Source organism: Solanum stenotomum, chromosome 3, assembly GCF_019186545.1.
Source record: "Solanum stenotomum isolate F172 chromosome 3, ASM1918654v1, whole genome shotgun sequence".
Classification (NCBI taxonomy): domain Eukaryota; kingdom Viridiplantae; phylum Streptophyta; class Magnoliopsida; order Solanales; family Solanaceae; genus Solanum; species Solanum stenotomum.
This window is the reverse complement of record NC_064284.1, coordinates 51,390,221-51,406,804: the sequence shown is the minus strand read 5'-3', so window position 1 is coordinate 51,406,804 and position 16,584 is coordinate 51,390,221.

The following is a 16,584-nucleotide window of genomic DNA, read 5'->3' as shown; positions in this document are numbered from 1 at the left end:
TTTCCAAAATATTGATATATTTACATTTTTAATAATTATTTTAAAGTGTAGATGTTGTTAATAATTATGTTATGGATTGTGACTAGTTAAAAATTAAATAAGATGAATAATATTAATTAATTAAGGAGCTTCTGAATCTTAATGAAATAAAATAATTAACTTAATTATAAACTAATTAAATCAAAAATATAAACTATTAATTAACTAAACAAATTAACAAAAATATTTAATCAAAAAAACAAATCTTCTTAACACATTTTTTGTATATTCATAAAATAAACTAATTATATATATATATATATATATATATATTTATATTTATTAGAAAAAGTGACAAAATTATTTCAAAAAATTACTTGAAAAACATTGCGAATTTTATAAAACCAATTATTTGAAATTGCTTGTAATTAAAAAACTCGATGACTTAATATCTATTGTGGAGAGTCAAAATTCGGTGTCGACAGATATGGGCCCACAAAATGGGGACTAAGCTTCCATTTCTTTCCAAACCTCATCAGACCTTTCATGGGTGAAATTTCAAGTAGACCCAATCGTCAACATCAAATTTTAGATCTCTCCTTCTAACATCGGCATAAGACTTTTGTCGTCTTTGAGCTATTTTCAACCTGTTTTCTAATAAGACAAACCTTCTTCATAGACTCATGTTCCAACTCGGGACCAATCAAAGCAACCTCACCAACTTCAAACCAACCTATAAAGAGCCTCAAATGGAGCCATACTAATGCTGGAATGAGAGTTATTATTGTAAGCAAACTCAATCAAACACAAATGATCATCCTAGTTACCCTTGAAGTCAATCACATATGCTCTCAACATATCTTACAACGTTTGGATAGGACTCTCAGCTTACCCATCGATTTGCAGATAACATGAATGCCAAGGCCTTTTTGGAAAGACTTCCAAAATTGAGATGTAAATTGGGTACCACGATCAGAGATAATGGATAAAGTCACTCCATACAACCTAACTGTTTCCCTCAAGTAAAACTTAGCATAGTCGTCTACCGAAAGAAACCTTCACTGGAATGTAATGAGTTGATTTCTTCATTTGACCCACAATAACCCAATCAAATCATGTTGCCACTGGTGTGTGGGGTGAACAGACAATAAAGTCCATATTCAAATCTTCCCACTTCCAAGTCAGAATACTAATATCTTAGTACAAACCTCCCAACTTTTGATGCTCAACTTTCACTTGTTGACAACTAGGACATTTGGCCACAAATTCCGCAATATCCTTGTTTACATTCCATGAATAGACCTCCCGTAAGTCACGTTACATCTTGGTGGCTCCCGGGTGAATGAAATATCAAGAACAATGGTTTTATGATAAAATTTTCTCCCTCAAGTTATATGCCTTAGGAACACACAAACGACCTTGATTCTGAAGTACACCATCTCTCCATTGGAGGAAGTCTTGACGAACTCCTTAAGCACCGCTTTCTTTAATTAAACCAATTTCAAATCAAGACCTTGCTCGACTTTCACATCTGAGACGAAGGATGATTCTGAACGATTATATACCATAACACCACTTTTGGTAGAGTCAACCAACTGAATAGCCAATCGGGCCAATATATGAACATCTTGAACAAATCCTTCTTATCATCATCAATATGAGTAACACTATCCATTAATAACTAACTAAGAGCATCTGCTACAATATTCGCCTTGTCGGGGTGATAGGGGACACTCATTCCATTGTCTTTTAGTAACTCAAGCCTTCTCCTTTGGCGAAGATTTAGATCTTTCAGCTTAAACACATATTGCAAACTTTTGAGGTAGGTAAAAACATAAACATGAGCAGCATATAAGTAATTCCTCCAAATCTTTAAGGAAAACATAATTGTCGCCAATTCTAAATCATGGGTAGGATAGTTCTTTTCATGTATCTTAAGTTGTCATAAAGCATAAGGAATAACTTTCCCATTTTGCATAATAACACACCATAGAAGAACTGTTGAAGCATCACAATAAACCATGAATCCATTGGATCCTTTCGATAAAGCCAACACCAGAGCGTAGATAAACTTATATTTCAGTTGTTGAAAACTCTTCTCACACCCCTCAGACTATACAAACTTAGCCTTCTTTTGGGTCAATGCCTTCAATGGAGAGGCAATCAAAGAAAACCCTTCAACATACCTTCTATAGTAACTATCCAAACCCAAGAAACTTCATATATCCAAAGGGGATAGAGGTCTATGCCAACTCTTAACCGCATCCGTCATTTTAGAATCTACCTCAATACCCTTACCGGAAATAATATGGCTCAAAAAAGACACAGGTCATAACTTATACTCACATTTACTAAATTTTGCGAAGAGTTGTTGGGCCTTGAGGACTTGCAACATAATCCTCAGATGATTAATATGTTCATCCTCACTCCTTGAATAAATCATGATATCTTTGATAAACAGAATCACAAACATATCAAGGTATTGTCTAAATTCCCTATTCATCAAATCCATAAATGTGACCGGAGCATTAGTCAAACCAAACAAAATTACAAAAAACTCATAATGACCATATCGAGTTCGGAAAGTTTTCTTCGGAATGTCATATTTTTTACCCTCAATTGGTGATAAACCAATAGGAGGTCAATCTTAGAGAAGTAACTTGCTCTTTGAAGTTGATCAAACAAATCATTTATCCTTGGGAGAGGATGTTTGTTCTTAATTGTAACTTTGTTCAATTATCGGTTGTCAATACAAACACGAAATGAACCATTTATTCTTTCGAACAAAAAAACTAGAGCACCCCATGGAGAGGTACTCGATCGGATGAAATCCTTATCCAACAAATCTATCAATTTCTCTATTTACTCCATAAGTTCTGCCATAGCCATACGATAAGGAGGGATAAAGATAGGTTGCGTATCTGGGAGAAGGTCAATACTGAAGTATATTTCCCTTTCGAGAGAAACACCAGGTAAATCATCAAGAAACACTTACGGAAAATCATTTACAATGGGGATCGACTCAAGATTAGAGGTTTCAAAATCCGTATCTCTAACGTAAACAAGATGGTATATGCAACCCTAAGAAATCATCTTTCTAGCTATAAGACAAAACACAAATTGACTCTTAGGCATATAATTTCCCCATTTCCACTATAGGATGAGTTGATTTGGAAATTGAAACTTGACCACTCGGGTTCTACAATCAATAGAAGCATAAAATGAATGCAGTCAATCCATACCAAGAATAACATCTAAATCTTACAATATCAAGCTCTACAAGATCAACATGAGTGACTCTATGGAATAAGGAAACGAGACACTTTCTATAGACTTTCTTAGCCTTAATAGATTTACCAATAGGAGTAGAGACAGAAAAAGGGTCTAACAACATATTCAGAAGAACATATACCCTCATAGCCACATATGGTGTAACAAAAGACAACTTAACACCGGGATCAAGCAAATCCTAAACATCAAGATGAAAGAATTTAAACATACCGTAAACCAGATTAAGAGAACCCTCTTACTCATGTCGAGTTTGAAGTGCATAAAATAAGTTTTACTTCTAACTTCCACTAGAAACTGACGAAGGCTAAGGTTGAGCCCATCGATGATTATCTCTTTCATTCTTAGCAATGATGGGACAATCCCTTATCTTATAATCCGTCTTTCCAAAACCAAAACATGCATTAGAACCGGCGAGGAATTTACCTACATGTTTTCTTCCACTCCTAGCACAAGTAGACGATGAAGATCTACCACCATTTCCTTCTTGAGATTTAGGGTTAGACACCCTATCATTGTTGAATTTAGGAGTCGTAGCATTGGAGGAACCTTGACCAAAAAACTTTTATCAAAACTTAGAATGACCATGTCCATCAAACCTCAAATGTGAAAAGTCACCATCCCTAGTCTTTGCCCTCTTTGCCTCCCTAGACTTTTCCTTAAGTTTCTTCTATTTTATTTGTTGAGCATGAACCATTAGATGAGAAATGTCCATATCATTGATGAGCATGGCGGTACGACATTCTTTAACCACCATCTTGGACACTCCTAAAACAAACTTGTTCATCCTTGCCCTAGGATCGGCAACCATAGTAGGACCATATCTAGAAAATTGGGTTAACTTCAAGACATACTTTTTTACACTTATGTTTCCTTGATTAATGTTGATGAATTCAAGTACATGTTCCTCCCTCATCTCAAGGGGTAACAACCCATCAAGGAAAGCAACCTTAAACTTCTCCCAATCAAGTGGACCTGTATCAATTGCCCTATCTTCCTTCCATTAGTTTAACCAAATTTGAGAAACACCCTTAAATTGATAAGTGGCAAATTCTACCTTTGTCCACTGGTATCAGTCCTATGATCATCAACACTTTATACACCTCATCAATTAACTCTTGAGAATCTTCCTCAACCTTGGAACCATGAAACTTTGGAGGATTCATATTTCATTCTAGTAAAGTCCCTCACTCTAGTTGTCGTTGTACCCATATTTGGGTTCACGGGGACCATAGCCTCTCTATTTGCTTGAGCCATCATGGCTTGAGCCTACACTTAAAAAGAAGCCCTAAACTCTACATTAGTCACTTGCTCAGCCAAAGGGTCGACCGGAACTTGAGGAGTTTTTCGTTCCACATTCACTCCCAGATTCCTTTTATCATATGCCCTTCAAGTAGGCATATCCTAAAAAGCATTGGATGTCGATTAGGACATAGGCATATAGAGTTAAACTGTATCGCAAAACTTTAGAGTAATTAAAGATATGTAATTTCCTAAACATCTTATAGTTCCTTATTCATAAATGGTGTGCGTTTGTGATTTCACGTATTAGGACTCTACTTCCAGTTCAAGTGCCAACGATCGTGAATAGTAATATAACCTAACTAGTGAGTTGGGGTCGAGTCCCAAGTTAGTGGTTTGTAATCAAGAATTTAGAGAAAAGCAAGAACTTCACTCAAGTCAATTATAGCTAAAGACATATTGGAAGAAAAACATATCAAATTAAAGGGTGACAAAAATGTCAAGTATCAAAGGGGAATTTTGTAATCAATTATCAACTAAAATAAAAATTAATATGAAATAAGAATATGGAGACGGGATTCTTGGGATGTGATAGGAGTATGGGCTACAATAAACAACCGGGTAAATGCTTCTGATAGTAAATCGCTGTAAATTGGTAATTAAGCTAGACAAAGTGGGGTAAATTTTCTCTCGAACAATTTACCCCGAATCAAATTGGTTTATCTCGAACACCGATAAGTGAAAATGAAGCACAACCTTCGCCTTAGTCCATCACTCTCTCGAGCTGAATGTGTGGGAGAGGGTTTAGGATTCACTCTCTCGAGATGAACCCACGAAAACCCAATAACCACAGACCATCGATTCAGTAGTTTTAGTTTTAAAACCTCTCTCTCGAGCAAGTCAAAAACACGAAGATGAAATTGTATTTGAAACTACAACACCATTAAATTCAAACACAACTATTGAATGAAATTACCTTTAAACAACGAATGAACAATCAATTAGTAATACCCAACAGTAAATTCAACCCATATTCACATAATCACACCCCAAGAATTGGGGTTTTAGCTAGACATAGTATAGAGATAAAAATCAATACCGAAAAGTGTTTCCATCAAGTGGGTATGATTGATATCGTCTTTAAACACGTCTAAGATGACGAATCTTCAATACCCACTTCCAATTGCTTAGAAATGGAAACCTTCAAATCTTCAAAGCTAAGGAACAATGTCACCAAAAATTCTAAGTCTAAAAACTGAAAATAATATGACTCCTTACAAAATCTTATACTGATTCCATGCTAAGCTGAAAATTCAAACAAGTATTTATAGTTGCCAAAAAGTGTGCTGCGAAGGACCACTCGACGCAGTTAGTTGGGATCGCCAATCCACTCAGCGATCCGTCCTTTGGTCTGGTTCATCACCTTTCTACATTGGCCTTCAGCAAATTCAAGTTTTGTAACGTTAGGCTATGGAGTACTGCATCACGGAATCGTTCAGTGAGTCGCCAACTGCTCCTTTATCTCGCCGACTTGATTTTCTCTCTTAGAGCTTGGCACACTAGAACATTAGGTGAGACCATAGCCATTCGACAACACGCCTAATGGCTTAGGTGATCTTCATGCCGTCTTTTCTTCGTTCTATCCAATTGCCTTGTTCCTTTTTACCCAATAGTATCCATGCTTAGTCTCTAACTCTAAATACCTGAAACTAGAGGATTTTCATTAGTTATTGAGACAAAATATGCATTTGAGGACACTAAATCTATTATAATAAAGCCCTAAAAGATTCCAAATCATGGACTCATCAGTTTCACACACCTGAACAAGACTTTACTTATGAGACATCCTAGGATCTGTCTAAACTTTGTGCACTGAATACCAAATTTGTCATTACCTAAAGTACACCCTAGATGTCACATGGCGTATAAGACCCTGAGAGGACCTTCACAAGCCACTTAGCATACATCATTTAAGATAAATGAAACAAAAAGTTTAAAAGTAGCATTTCAAATAAAAGAGTTTGACAAAAAGTAGAGGAAGCCTAACAAGAGTCTCAAAGCCATCTATTACATCAAATGAGTGACTGAGACGTAACTCATGCATCATAGACAACAGTTGTAACAAAAATTAGATAAAAACAAATAAAGAGTCTCGGTCCTCGAAACATGAGGACTCACCAATCTTCATTGTCTATAAAGGATCACTAACCACAAGTATGGTAGATAGGAGTGTTAGACCTTACCTTAGTGAAACAATATAGGCACAAGTATCTGTTAGTACATCGAATGTATCAAGTATCATAGCAATGCATAAGAGTTATGAAATCATGCTAAAAGGACTTTATATGACATACAATGACCAAGCTAAATCATAAAATAACATATTAGAAATGATAAGTCATAAACATGATCAATTCAATCTAAACATCTTTGAAACACATTTGAGATACTTTTAGAAAGTAACCTTAGTTTATTATTGTGGAGAGATTTACCTTTTACCGATATAGACCATGTGAGCTATAACATGGAATCTGGTGCCTATCCCACACTGAAAAGAGATGTCCTTACTTGCCAAGGTAAGAAACATAAGCTTCTAGCTTAGGTGGATCCACTAGCTAATGTCTATCTAAGACAAACCTATGGTGACACATAATTATGGGATAGGGGGATTGCTACAAGAAACCCGACCTCAACTACGTACGGGAGAGCTTTCATCTCAATATCCTCTCGTTGCTAAGTATAAAACCAACGGAATACTCATTAATCTTAACTTTTCATATTATCCATGGAAGGGTAGAATAAGTAGTCAATCCAAGTTAGACTTCTTTAGAATAGATCTTTAATCTTGATTCAACTTAGGTGAGAAAATCTTTCAACCTTATGAATATTAAATAATATATATGAGAAAATCCTTTCACAATCATGTTTTGAGTAGTATGTGAGAAATACTTTCACAACATCAACAACAACATCGATGTTTTACTCTCAAAGAAACCTTAAATCATTTATCAATTTGAAAAACAAACATGCATATCTTCATAAATTCATCTTTCATTATTCATAAGTTTCATCATGTGATCAAAATGTAGAAATCATGTGCATGTGTTCATGTAAATTCAACTTAAAAACATGCAATTATTTTAATTCATGCATAAAAATACATTAAACAATCAATTGGATCATAATTCAAAAAAAACCCATGGGATAGAATAAAATCGTAACTTCAATTGGAGATTCTAACTTGCAAAATTGGAGAATTTAGGAACCTTAGGGAGGAAAGGACTACATAGGTGAATACTATCATACCTTCATGTCAAAATCCCACAATCAATGGTGAATTTGGATACTTGATCTTGAAACCCTAGACTTCTTCAATATTTAGAGAGAGAAATTTTGGGGGAAGAGATTATAGGGATTTTGGGAAATTTGAAGAATGATTTAGAGTAGTTAAATTTTAGGATTAAAACTTATATATGGTCTAAGATTAGGATTAAATTGACATAGTTTAGGGACTAATCAATTAGGAGAAAATACTCAAATCACTTTAAAAAAAAACCGACCACCATCTACGGTCAATATGTCCTTTTACGGACCACACAAGTCAAGTTTACAAAGTGAGCAAAGACTCAAAATTTGGCCAACTTTCAACGAAATCCATGTACTACTCGTAGGTCTTTCTACGAACCGTACATGCTAACTGTAGAAACCAACTTAAGGCTTTAAAATTTCACTAAGTTTGGGGGTGACCTACGAGACCTATCTATGACTCGTCAAGGGAATGATGAACCATCTTGTTAAACCGTCAAAAGGATACTGCACTTGTTTTGAGACTAATAAAACTAAAAGATGTGATCTTTCCCTCGAAACATGAGGACTCACCACTAGTATCAACAACTAATCAATCCACCTAAGCACGTCCAAACAGAAGAGCGCCAAATCCTATATTATTAAACAATATAGACACACTGTATATGTCAGTACTTTGAATGTACAGAGTATAAGGAAAATGTGTAAACGTAAATGTGATTATATAGTGAACTTAAAACATGAAAATTCTTAACCAATAAAATGTAGTAAAGTTTATCAAGCCAAAATCACAAATCATGGGAAAAGGTCAAGACAAACTTTGAGAAGTCATAAGAAGGCTTAAGTCAGATCATTGAGGGAGTCATAAAACCATTGAGGAAAACACAGTTCATTTGTGGAAAATTTTGCCATTAACCGACATAGAACATGTGAGCTATGACATGGAACCTGGTGCCATTCCCATATCGAAAAGAGATTATCCTACTTGCCAAGATAAGGACCATGCATATTAGCATAGGTGGATCTACTAGCTATATCTATCAAAGACAAATCCTATGGGGGCACGTAGCTAGGGACAAGGAGATTGCTACAAAAGAATAAACCTTTACTAACATTAAAGCCTCCATCTCAACATCCTCTCGGTACTAAGTAAAATCCCAATAGAATAAATATAATCATAATCATATCATAATATTTGAGCATGTAAGAATCTATCAATACCAACCCATTCATAAGTTTTATATCATAGAATATCTCCTTTCACAATCATGATTTCATAAATTATTCATAAGATACTTACCTATCTGAGTATCTAAATCATGATCATCTTTATACTAAAAAAACCTTTCACAATCATTTGAGACTTTATCTAAAAGAATTCTTTATTCATGAATCTTCAACTTCATGATAATGCATACATAACTTTATAATCATATTTCATATTCATAAAATAGACATAAGCATGGGTTCATATGGTATCAATCAAAAAATATGTAATTGAATCAAATCTTGCATAATAAGATTAAAAAATAATAATTGAATCATAATAAATTGAATGCATGAAGATTTGACTGAAACCCTAGAAATTTGGGTGAAATTCAAAAGGAGAATAGAGTATCTTTTGGGACCAGTGGATGAAAGGAATCTATTCGTGATGTTTCCACATACCTTAGTGATAAAAGCCCTAGAAATTTGCTTAAGTATAAGACCTTGAAACTTTAAATCCTAACTTTGCCTTCAGAGTTCTTGAGAACGAATTGGAGAGGATGAATTCAGAGGGAAATTGGGTTTTGAGTGAGAGAGAAAAGACATAAAGTCACCACTAAAGTTGTCTCATATTTTCATAAAAACACCTTAACTTGGGAAGTGTCCTACCACACCACAAAACATTTTAAAACTTTTGTATATGGGCCATTTTGATGCATTCCCTTGTTTGTATTGTTGCGTGTGATGCTCACTCCTGTAATATTCGTTCAACCCGACCCGACCCGACCCTATTCTTTTCAAGAAAAGTCTTCTATTTTCTTTTGTTATTTCTCAAGTTTCCCTAAAATCACAAAATATAGAAAAGTCTTCTCATTTTCTCTTGGTGTTGATAATCTAGTTGTTGATGTTTCTTGGTGAATATTATGTGAGGGAAAAGTAATTGAATGTCTAATAGGTTAGGGCTCTACATTATATGATAAAGATCTTTTTTTTTTATTATTATGATTTTATGGATTATTATAGTGTAAAGAGTGTTTGAATCGACCTATCATAGTTGCCATTGTTAGAATTTTATTGTGTTTCATTGTGTTATTGACTAATTGCTATTGTTAGGGTTTTGTGTTATCGACTTAGTGCGACTGTTAGTGATTGTGTTTTAGGTTAGGGTTTTATGTTATCCACTTAGTTTGAATCTTATTGATTGTCTCTTATGCATTTGTAGACCTTAATTTTTACATTATCGACTTGTTTACAAGTCTTTTGTTCTATTAGTGATGGGGCTAAATGTTAGTGCTACTGCTATGGTTGTTTGTTAGTTCTTTTTCGATTGTTGTTAGTTAGTGCTTCTGCTTCTATTGTTTGTTAGGGATTATGTTTGTTGTGTAGAACTTGTTATAGTTTGTTCTTGAAACATGTGTTTGAATTGTGTTTATCTTTTTTACATGTTTTTTTCGGGATGGATTTTATTCTGATAACTTTAAGACGGTATCATGGGCGGTTAATAAAATTTGGTCCCCCACTTAAATATATTGGGGGGCAAGAGACAAAATTCCTAGATGTAGATGTAGATATAATGTCTTACTTTGAGTTGAGGAACTACATAAAGGAACTAGATTATACAATAGATTGTGAGTTTTTCATTAAGTGGGATGGGTTATTGGTCCTTGTTGATAATGATTAGGTTATATTTGACCTTTTCAATATGATAAATGATGGGGATAAAGTTGAGGTGTATGTTTTTCATGAGTTAGTGAAGCTAATTAGGTCCCACTTGAATTGAAGTTTGTCCTCAACGTAAGTGGCAATGGGTAGGTGAGGAATCTTTTAATGAGGCTTCTAACCCTAATAATCAGCCTCCTACTTCTACTTTTCCTTCCAACCCTAAAGGTCTTTCTGAAACTTCTAGCACTCCATTTGAAGATCCTCCTACTACAGTGCCTCCACTATCTCTTTCTACTGTGCCTCCACTATTTCCTTCATCTACTGTGCCTCTACCATCTCCTTCTATTGTTCCCCATCCTTCCCTGTGTACCTTCATCTGATCCTATAATAGATAATGATTCAAGTGATAATGAAGTGGAAGGTGAATCAGGATCTGAAGGGGATACTAATGAAGATACTGAGATTGACAGTGATGTCCATCAAGAGTATATAGATATAAGAGCAAGCAAGAGGCATTTCAAAAGGTCACAAAGGAGAAGTAGAGGTACTACTTCAGATCAGATTAATGTTGATGAAAAGGGTCCAAATATAGGGTATGATTAGACAAATATTGGTATTAGGGAAAGCTTAGTTGGTAAGCTAGGAGGTGATGAACCTTACTATCTAAGTGATGAAGCTCCTAGCTTTGAAATAGATGATGAAACAGGTTGGGGAGATGGTGAAGAGGTTGACCAAGTAGTGCATAAACCTGTTAGAAGAAAGAAAACCCCAAATGTAGTTATGTGTGATGAAACTTCTAAAAAGATTATTTGGGAATTAGGATTGGTTTTTGGAAGTGTTGATGAATTTAGAGTGGCAGTGACAAGATATGCAGTCTAAGAACATATTTAAATTGAAAAATGTGTGAATGAGCGTAGAAGAGTTAGAGTGAGATGTTACGAAAAGACTTGTCCTTGGTTGTTGTGTGCATGTAAGGATACAACTAGTGGAAATTTCATAGTTAAGACATACAACCATGTCCATAAATGTTTGACATCAACTCATAACTATCATTGCAACTCAATGTTTTTGGCCACCTAATACAAAGAAAGAATAACCCAACAGCCAAACATGAGCATTGTGTTGTTCCAGGACATTATTAGAAAGGAGTTCGACATCTATGTTGGTAGGACAACAGTGAGAAGAGTTAAGACTAGAGTGTTACAAGAGATCGTGTGTGATCACATTGTGGAGTATGGTAAGATTTTTTATTATAAATATAGGATTTTAAAGATTAATTCAGGTAGTACTTGTGTAGTGAAGGTTGGAGAAGAAGATGAAACTGGGCAAAAAAATTTTCAAGGATTTTATGTTTGCTTCCAAGCTTTGAAGAAAGCATTTTTTTGGAGGTGCTGGGAGGTTGATTGGTTTTGATGGGTGTTTCCTCAAAGGTGTGTGTAAAGGCCAGTTATTAGTCGCAATTTGTAGAGATGGAAAAAACCAAATATTGCCTATTGCTTGGGCAATTGTTGCAGTTGATAATCAGTTTACCTGGACATGATTTCTTAAACTATTTAGAAATGATCTTGATCTTGTAGAACGGCATCAATTATCTATCATTACTGATATGCAAAAGGTAAGCCTTTTATTGTCTTACTCTTTCATTGTGTTTTTTAGTTTTGCAGTTTAATTATTATTTGTCTGTTGTGTTGCTTTGTTAGGGACTAGAAATTTTCGTTCAAGAGGTATTGCCATTGGTTGAACACAGAAAATGTTCAAAACATTTTCTTACAAATTGGTGTAAAAACTGGAAAGGTATTGAAAGAAGAAGAGTATTTTGGAGGATTGCTAAATCCACATTTGAAGCTGAGTTGAAGGATAATATACATGCAATGAAGAAATTAGGAAAAGAATGTTTGATTGATCTTTTATGGTACAACTTTGATACATGGTGCAAGAGGTATTTTCAAGACTATAGCAAATGTGATGCTGTGGACAACAACATGACAGAATGCTTTAATGCTTGGATACTGCCTGTAAGGTATAAAACAATCATCACAATGCTTGAAGAGATAAGGGTGAAAATGATGAAAAAAATTGGTGATTTGAGAGAGTTCTCAAACTCTTGGATCACTGATCTATTTCCTATGTCTCTGAAGATTTTGCAAGAAAATATTGGAAAGTCTGTGCAATGTAACTTGACTTGGAATGGAGAAAGAGGTTTTGAGATTAAATACTATGGATTTACACATACTGTGGACATTATTAGTAAGAGTTGTAGATGCAGATCTTGGCAACTCAGGGGCATTCCCTATCCTGATGGTGTTGCTGCCCTTCATTTCAAGGAGTTGGAACCATTCAACTATGTGGCTAGTTATGATACCAAGGAGACCTACCTCATCACATATGCCCATTTTATTCAGTCAATAAATAACATGAAAATGTGGCCAACATCAATTAATCCAATTGTAAAGCCACCAAAGATCAGGAAGATGCCTGGAAGACAAAGTAGGGTTAGAAGAAAGGAAGCAAATGAAAGCAGAAAAAATGGAAAGCATAGCAAAAGCGGTGTTGTTATGACTTGTAAGCCAATGAATAACGTGAAAATGTGGCCAACATCAATTAATCCAACTGTAAAGCCACCAAAGATCAAGAAAATGCATGGAAGACAAATTAAGGCTAGAAGAAAGGAAGCAATTGAAAGCAGAAAAACTGGAAAGCTTAGCAAATATGGTGTTGTTATGACTTGTACAAATGTGGTACACAAGGACACATGTCCTACAACAAACCAAGTAGGTCCAAGTCAATCAGCTTAACCATCTTCTCAGACAGAGGTATATTTTTAAATTTTACTTTCTACTATTATATATGTACTCAAATATCAATACACAGGCTACTGGTCGAGCAAGGGGCAATGTAAGAGATACTGGTCAAAGTCAGTCATCTAAAACATCTTCTCAGACATAGGTACTTTTATTTGTTACTTTCAAATGTAAGTTATATGTACATGTATATGTATTGATATATCAATATACATGCTACTAAAAGAGCAGTAGGAGGCAGAGCAAGAGGTAGATCAAGGGGTAGTAGCTCAACTAAATCACCTGAAGCTTCTTCATAGGTATATATGTATTCATTTGTACAAGATTTAGTTGTAATTGAATGCACTGATATGTGAAAATTAGGCCACCACAAATAATGAAAGTGGTAAAGGAAGCAGCACAGGAAGAGTTTCAAGTACTATAGGTGTTCAAACTCAATCGCATGGAACTGCTACAAACACAAAGGTAATATATCTAACTATTCTATCATTTATAGACATATAGCTATTCATTAATATTTGAGTTTCAAAGTACAGACTGTAAATTGTAGAGGTAGAGGTAGAGGTAGAGGTAGAGGCAGAGGTAGAGGTAGAGGAGCAGGAACAAGTAGAGGAAGAGGAATGCCTCAACATAGTCAAACTAGTTCTGAAGCAACCTATAATGGAAAAGGACTAGAAAGAGCGAAGAGACCACTAGAACATGAGGACACCAGTGGAGGACAAACAAGACCTTTTAAAAGGCCAAGAATGGTAGGTGTTGGCATATACCAAGCTTAAGATGGATTTACAACTCTCAATGTAATTTTACAACTCCCAATGTAAGTTTAGAATTGTCAATGCAAGCCTAAATATCTTTTGATTTGAATATGCATTTATTTAACTAAGCAACCTGGATTAACAAGTAGAAGAGTCATCAATATTGGTGCAAGAGTGACAAAGAGGGATGATGTTGTTATTGGTGATATTAGCTACACCAGTACGTGGATTCAAATGGAAGGGGAAGACAACTATTACCTGTAGCAACCTAGAAAGAATGAGGGCTGAAAAGATTATCCAAACTAGGTCTGCAGCTACTACTACTGCTAATAGCCAAAGCCAAACAAGTTCAAGTAGGAAGACTCATTTGACATGGAAGTAGAGCATTTCAATGTCGTTTTGTTCATTTTGACAAACAAAATTTAATTATGTATATTTTGGTGTTGTTTTTGGTTAGAATCAAACTCAATTTTGTGTGTAACCAAACAAAACAAGATCAACTTGATAGTTGTACTTCAAATTGAAAGATTATGTTGTAAGAAAGTCTTCTTTTTGATCAGTTTTTTTTGTTTCTTTAGCTATATTCTTCTCATTTATTTGTAGTTGAATATATTTTTGAAGTTTCTCAAATGTTTACCACAATAATATTTACAGAACAAATACATTAACAACTTGTTCAAATCATAACTATTTCGACAACAAAGACCAACAAAAACTTAAGCATTCGACAAAGAAAGATCAAGACAATTAGCTTGAAGTTACACACACCTACAACTTCAAAAACTTCAAAGTAACTAAAGATGTCTATGGTAATTTTGGTTCCACACACCTACAACTTCCATCCTTCACATTTTTGGTTAGGCTTAAAAATAGAAAACACACAATAACAATCAAGACAAGTAGCTTCAAGTTACAACATTTTCTCTTCTTCTTCTCCTTCATCACGACTTGGTTACTTTAAACACGACTTTCATAACATGCCAATGTTTCTTCCAACTACTTACTTCTCTTTGCCAATCTCGGAATAACGTACTTGGATCGTATATCAACATCTTCACGATCCCTCCATCTAAAGAAGTTGCACGCATCCTCCTAAAACACGCAAAAAAATTTTTAAAGAAAAATACATAAACAAAATATCTCTAGAAAAGAGTTAGGAAACATACACGATAGCGTGGACAAGACCAAAATCTTTGCGTTAGTTTGTGATCCGACCATGAAGTTTGCATTGAAAGTAAGTTACCATGTTTGCATCACAATTTCACTCGCAACATCAGATCATTCTCGTCATTACAAATACGATTCAACATTATATTTGACATTTTCGGTCAAAACCTAATCACAAAATTAAGAAGAAACTAAACCATAAAAACTTCAAATCAACACTTTCTACTGGAAATTAAAAGATAAAACTAATTCCTACCTTATTGCGCTTGGGGAAGATGATGAATTCGTCAAAGAGAGAGTACCAACGTTGATCTTTCTTTGGAAAAAAAGAAAAAATTGTGAATTTAGGGCTATCAATGGCTCTTTTGAGTTTAAATTTGGGGAGATGATGTTAATTAATTAAATAATTAATAATAAAGAAATAAAGCAACACATGACACTTTTAAATTGGTTAATGGCACTGAAAACACTACATCACGGGCCTCATGTGCATGGTAACAACCCAGACGAGGAAATGGGTCAAAATGGCCCATTTACAAAGATATTAAAAAAAATTGTTGGTTAATAAGACACTTCCAAAGTTAAGGAGTCTTTATACAAATACGGAATAACTTCAGTAGTGACTTTATGTCTTTTCTCTATTGAGTGAATGTGAGGAAATGGGTAGTTCTTAGAAGACTAAATCAATTATGTCATTATAATAGGCTAAATGAGGCATAATTTAAGAGTTAAAAGAGTAGGGAAAGATCCGATTAACCTTGACTTAAAACTGCCAAACACACCTCATGACCTGACCTACAGCTCGTAGAAACTTCTATGGACCATCCTGGACAATCTTAGGACATGTTACTACGGACCAATATTCTGAATAAATTCCATGAGTCACTTCTACAAGTCATCAACCCTTTTAGATTCGTAGACCACTTCCGAAGGACCCAGTTTATAAAATATCATTAACACTAGAAGCCTTCCTACTGGTACTTCATACGACCATAGTCATTTCTACGATTAGTATTGTTCATCCTTTGACCCTTCATTATGTGTTAACATTTTACAAAATCTAACTCAACTTCTACAACTACCTTCTACAATCTACAGAACATTCTATGAATCCGTGACAGACTCGTAGGACCTACACCAGATGAATATTTCTGTAATTTCTTTTCAAACACAAATTA